Genomic DNA, 6489 nt, shown 5'->3' on the forward strand with positions numbered 1-6489 from the left:
AAATGCAGATGCCAACTCAGTGGACTTGGTGTAGAACAAGGACAAAAATCTGTACTCCCGGCAAGCTCACCCAGAGATGCCATGTGCCCCTGGAATGTTATACGGTCACTCTAATCTCAAACATGGTCAAGAAAAAAAATGGAGAATTCATCCAAGAGTGAACAATGCCTGTCTGGGTGGAGTGAATCTGAAAGTAGTTTCTCTCCTGCACGCTTTGCTGTTTCCCAGATGTTCCTACTCAGAAACTTTGACGCTGGGAAACCAAAGGGTCCTCTAAAAATCTAAACCAACCCTCCCTCCAGCCCTCTCTTCCTCCTTCCCTCTGTCCTTCCTAATCCAGCCCAGACTGAAGGAGACCGGGGAGACATAAAACTTGGTCACAAGGCATCATCACAGACTGGGCATTTTCTGCTAAAGACTATCATCGGGCAATCATTAAAACTTGAATATGGTCCCTGGGTAAGAAGCCTATGGGAGGTCTTTGTTGTCATTTGCAACTTCCCTGGAAATTGGAAACTTCAAGACTTCATGGAAGCATCTCCCCGTCACCGTGGGGAGATAATAAGGCTTTTCTGAGGCTCGAATCCTAAGGCATCATAATATGCCTCTTAGCACTCAACAAAAAAATCTAATATCAGGCGTCTCCGGAATACCTTACAGATAGAAGTCCACACTGCCTCCTCCTATATATATAAATATTTTTATATATAAATATATATATATATTTATCAAAGTCAGGAAATTAACATTGATACTATCATCTGATCTATGGATCTATGGATCAATTTTCCCAATAATGCCTTTTGCATGAATTCTTCCCCCCAAAAAATTCTTTTTTTCAACAGTTCAGGATCCAAGCCAGGATTATATATATTGTATTTGGCAGTCATGTCTCGTTAATCTCCTTTCATCTAGAACATTCTTCAGCTTCCCTTTGCCTTCCATGACCTTGACATTTTTGCAGGGTACAGCCAACTATGGTGTAGACTGTTCCTCAGTTTGGGTTTGCCTGAAGTTTTCTTGTGATTACATTCAGGTAATGCGTCTCTGGCAGGAATGTAACAGATGGATCTTGTGGTTTTCTTTGCATGGCAGATGACGCTCGGGTATTGGCCTGTGTCATTCTGACGTCTTTGACTCCCACCTCTCAAATAAGATGGTGCCTGCCGGGTTTCTCCACTTCGAGTGGCTACTCTTTCCTTTGTAATCAAGGAGTAATATGTAGGGAGTTATTTCAAGACCATGTGAATTTCCCGTTTCTCATCAAACCTTCACACTATAATTTTAGCTTCCACTAATGATTCTGGGCTGAAATGAAGTATCATCACAATTGCCAAATCCTACTGCCTTCTCGAGAAGACTAGGAGCAAGTATATATTAGGGGACTTTGACCTACTGGTTATATCTCAAGGAAAATAATCTTATGTGTCGATTACATCTCAATAGACCAGGAGGAGGGGGAGAAAAAAAATCCCAAGGAAACAATACAAGATGCGAACAAAGATTTAGCTGCAGAGAATTTCTTTCTTTCTTTCTTTCTTTCTTTCTTTCTTTCTTTCTTTCTTTCTTTCTTCTTCTTCTTTCTTTTTTTTTTTTTTTTTGACATCAATAAGAAATTTCCTTGTTTTAAAAAAATCCAAATGCTGGCATTGTCCAGAAAAATTTAACAGGTTTATTTATAATTGTTATAAAGTTGAACTGCTGAAACGTGTTCACTGAAACATTTTGACTTGCATTAATGCTTTATGTCCCCATATTTATATTAAAAATTCACACACAAATGAAAATGGAAAAACTGCCAATACCTGATTTCTGTCCCCTATTTTTCCACTTGCAGTCATATACTTAAGTACCTTTTGACCCCATGGAAAAAAAAAAAACATCTAACGTTCAGAGAACTACCAACAGGAAGAAGAGAAAAAAAAATTTTTTTTTTTTTAAAAATGAAATGTTTTCCATCATAGTGGATTCTTAAGCACGTTCTCCACGTATGCGGCGTGCTAGCTGGATGTCTTTTGGCATAATTGTGACACGTTTGGCATGGATAGCACACAGGTTGGTGTCTACAAAGAGGCCTGCCTCTTTGCCTCCTGCAAAGCACCAATAGCTGCACTCTGGAAGCGCAGATCTGTTTTGAAGTCCTGAGCAATTTCTCGCACCAGACGCTGGAAAGGAAGTTTGCGGATCAGAAGGTCAGTGGACTTCTGATAACGTCTAATTTCACGGAGTGCCACAGTACCAGGCCTGTAACGATGAGGTTTCTTCACCCCTCCAGTAGAGGACGCACTCTTGCGAGCGGCTTTTGTAGCCAGTTGCTTCCCCAGTACTTTACCACCGGTCGATTTGCGGCCAGTCTGCTTTGTACGAGGCATGGTACAGAGACCTCCTTACTTACCCCCCTTCTTCTTCGGCTGGAGCTCGGCGAGCGACGGCAGCGCAGCGGTGGCTGCGAACACCAGCTGCAGAGAGTTTCATGGCAACATCACTTACAAGAGCAAACCTTAGAAATCACTGAAGTCGAGCAATATGATAAATTGGTATAAAAAAATATGAAGCATCTAAAGCAGTGTTTTTGAAGGGTTTATGGTTTCTAGAGGGATAATGTTAAGTAACAAAAGATCAGCTATAAAACTACATTTGGCCAAACGCAGCTCAGCATCCTGGATTGGATCCTAGAACAGAAAAGAGGGCACCATGAAAAAATCCGTGGTGAAGTTCAAGTGAAGTCTGTAGTTGAATTAATAGTGACATACCAACATTTAAGTCTTGGTTTTAATGAACGTACATGGTATGTGAGGGTAAACTGGGTAAACTGGGATTTACACCCAGGATTGTGCCAGAACTCACTTTGCAACTTCTCTGTAAATCCAGAATTACTCCAAAATAAAAACTCCACTTAAAAAAATTGGACTTGGGGGGACACCTGGGTGGCTCAGTCAGTTAAGCATCTGCCTTCAGCTCAGGTCACGATCCTGGGGTCTTGGGATGGAGCCCCAGTCGGGCTCTGGCTCAGCAGAGTCTGCTTCTCCCTCTGCCCCTCACCCCGCTCGTGCTCTCCCTCTCACTATGTCAAATAAATAAAACCTTTTTAAACAATTGACTTGGGAGTGATAGATATGTTCATCATCCTGGCTGTGGTGATGTTTCACGAGTGTGTATGTGTCAAAACATATTAAATTAATATGTACAGCTTCTTGTATGTCAATTATACCTTAATTGAGCTGCTTTAAAAAAAAAAAAAAGAAAGAAAAAGTAGGGGCATCTGGGTGGCTCAATCAGTTAAGCGTCCAACTCTTAATTTCGATCAGATCAGGGATCTCAGGGTCCTGGGATCGAGCCCCATGTTGGGCTCTGCACTCGGCAGGGAGTCTGCTTGCCATTCTCCTCTCCCTCTGCCCCTCCTCCCGTTCATGCTCTCTCTCTCTCTCTCAAATAAATAAATCTTTTTAAAAAACTATTTGATCCACTCCCAATTATCTTAAATATACATATAGAAAAAGTACTGGATGGAAATGTACCACAGTGTCAATGGGTGTTGGTATCTGTCGCTGGTGGGATAACAGGTGATTATCATTTTTATGTTTATAATTCATCATATATTTTTGTAGTTTCTCAATGTCCTAAAATGGCCATGTAAGACTTGAATAAGCAGTGGGGGCACTGGCATTTTTTAATGGGGTGATTTGTTATCATAAAATCTAAAGTGTCTGGTTCATAGTGAGAGCCGAGGGCTGTGAGCACCTTGGCTCATTAAGAGAAGCAAGTAAACAAAACCTGAAGAGAGAAGCAGACCCCTCACAGCTGAGGCCCCTCAGATGCCCTGATCATAAGGAAACCTTGAAAATACAAGGTCTGCAAACTTTCCTCCCTGCTTGTGTATGCGTGCCCGTGTGCATACGTGCGTGCACCTGCTGGAGGTTACTCGTGAAAAGCAGATCCCAGGCTTTAGCTGTGACTCATGGGTCTCGGGTAGGGTGGCTTTGGGTGATCTGAGCAGGTGCTGGGGATCAAGCCTCCCCCGGGGGGCCTAAGGGGCAAGTCTGCACGAGGCTCCTCCCAGGGTCATCAGCTGTGGCCCCTGTTAATCCACCCACAGCATTAAAGCCCAGCTGCACCCCCTTCGCTCTTCCCGGCTCTCCTGTGGGTGTGGGAGGATGTCCCTGGAAGCCGCAGAGGTGGGTGGCGTTTTACTTTTCTCTTTTGTTAACCTCAGGCCAGGCATCTGAGGCTTGCCTCAACTCTGGGGGGGTCCCCTGGTTGCTGGGGCTCAGGGCAGGAGGGAGGGGCTTGGCTGGGAGAGGCTGAGCGTCGTGGGGCAGGGGTGGGGGCAGAAGGGCCGCGGGGACCGGGCAGTGTGAGCGGCAGCCCCGGCTCCATGACGGCTGCAGGGACGGGCAGCACCCCTGGGTGACGGGGGAGGGACCGAAGGCCAAGCGCTGGATGAGGCCTTCCTGAAGTCGCCAGCTGCCCGTCCCGCGCGCATCCATGGGGAGGATAGAGGCTTGTGCCAGGAGCAGCCGCAGGGCCCCGTCCTAACCCGGCCCAGGAGACTCAGGCCCGTGCCCTAGCTCTGGTGGCACCCGGGTTAGCCCCGGGCTCCTCTCGTGGAGGGGTGCTCTTCTCCCCAGGGGGTCTTATCTGCCTGCCGGACGTCCTCCTGGGGGGACCCGAGGACGGACGGGGCCTCAACCCCCGTGGAGGAGCCCAGCCCGGGAAGGGAGCTGGGCAGGATACAACCTCGTGGCTTGACATGGAGCAGGGGCTTCCTAGGCGCCTGCCGATGTGGGGAAGTGTGGGAAACCTTGGGTGGAGGTGGTTTTCTGTGACCTGGCGGGGCAGCCATGAGGTGACTGGCCGTTACCCTCCAGCTGGGCCACAAAGGAAGGCTTAGGGCCGCCCGCGGAGGTTGGCCCCAGCCTGGGAGGCCAGGGAGGGCTTCCTGGAGGGGGTGGACAAGCAGACCTCAGCCCTGTGGAGGGCCTTCCGGGGCCGAGGGAATTCGTGCAGCTGGTGAAGTCAGGGAATACGGGGCAGGTGGAGGTGGGCAGGTGGAGGGGGCGCGCGCAGAGCAGCAGTTCTCGGATAGTGATGCTGCAGCAGTGGCATCCGCATCACCTGGGAGCCTTGGGGAACAGTCATCCTCCGGCCCCACCCGGGCCTGCCTCCAACCCCAGCTGGTGGATTTCCATCAACCAGGTTTCTAGTAAACCCTCCTGGGGATGCTGGGGCACCGGGGAGTCTGAGCAGTCCCGGTGTGGCTCTGCAGTGACAGAAATGTCAGTGCTCAGGTAAGGTCACCTGCCCATCATAGACCACGGCAGGTGGAGGCGCTTCTGGGCCTGAGTGGACCCAACTGGCTGGGTCTCCTAAAGAAATCATTGGGACTTAAATACGCTGGAAAACCACCACCTCAGTTACCGGGCCTTGGGAGGGGCCCTTGCAGGTGAGAGGTGACCTCGGCTCCGGCCAGCCCTCCGTGGTGTTGGCAGGTGCTGGAAGCAGCAGGTGCAGGGCTGTCTGTCCCACGCCTGCCCTCGGGGTGGCCCGTGGCTGTGCCCAAATAGGGGACCTTCTAGTGCCATATGTAGGTTGCTGGGAAGCTGTCCCCTGCCCCATGGGCAGGTGTCACCCCGGGCAGCCTACATCCGGCCTTTTAAACCCAGCTGGCCGTACCCCACCCCCACCCCCGCCCGTCTTGGCTTCAGTCCAACACTAAAGCTGCTATGTCCCTGTCGAGCAGACCCTGAACCCAGGGAGTAGTTGCTGTGTTGCATCTTGTAGAGGAGAGCAGAGAGTCAGCCAAACCCAAGGAGCTGTTTGAGCCTGCAGGGAGGCCCGGCCTGGAGGTCCTGGCTCTAGCGACACAGGTGTACTGATCGCTTCCCTCCAAACGCCTTCTGGCCTCAAATTTATTAATTGAAAGTGGCTGGGCGGGGCGCACACCTGCTGCTGGAACCTCCACCCCACAGGTGATCCTGCTAACTTCCTGGGCACCTGCTATGGGCCTGGCACGCTGCACGCTTCCAACTAAGTGGCGGCTGCTATTAGCTTTCCTCTTTTTACATCAGAGCTGGGGGATGGGCTGGTAGGGTCAAGATTCTAAGGGGAGTCCCCCTGGTGTAACTCCGGGGGTGTCCCACGAAAGCCCCGTGGCTGTTGGAATTCAGGATTGACAGGTGTCTGGTGGCCAGGACCCAACACCCAGGCCACTGGCCGCCTTCTGAGCCACGTCCAGCAGGGTGCTTTGCAGCTGGGGATAGTCGCTAAACAGTACCATGTGATCCCAGCAAGGGTGCTGAGGAGGTCCGGGTTCCCCTGGTGGCTCAGGGCCCTGGCCCAGCTGTCAGGATCTTATTAGGTTCTGCAAGCTCCTCTGATTCCCAGGTTCGGGGGCCGATGCAGCATCCCCTCTCCTGACATCTGTGCAGCCCCCCAGGTGTCTCCTCTCTTCCTGGACGCCCCCTTGGTCCCTTCTTCCGTGGCAGCTTT

At 50.3% G+C, this 6489-nt stretch overlaps 1 pseudogene; it reads right to left on the bottom strand.

Annotated features, from left to right (window-relative positions):
* Positions 1 to 1649: 1649 nt before the first annotated feature.
* LOC112640359 (histone H3.3A-like) lies at positions 1650 to 2406 on the bottom strand (annotated as a pseudogene).
* Positions 2407 to 6489: the final 4083 nt, after the last annotated feature.

The sequence above is a fragment of the Canis lupus genome, chromosome 6 (genome assembly GCF_003254725.2).
Source record: "Canis lupus dingo isolate Sandy chromosome 6, ASM325472v2, whole genome shotgun sequence".
In the NCBI taxonomy this organism is placed as follows: Eukaryota; Metazoa; Chordata; class Mammalia; order Carnivora; family Canidae; genus Canis; species Canis lupus.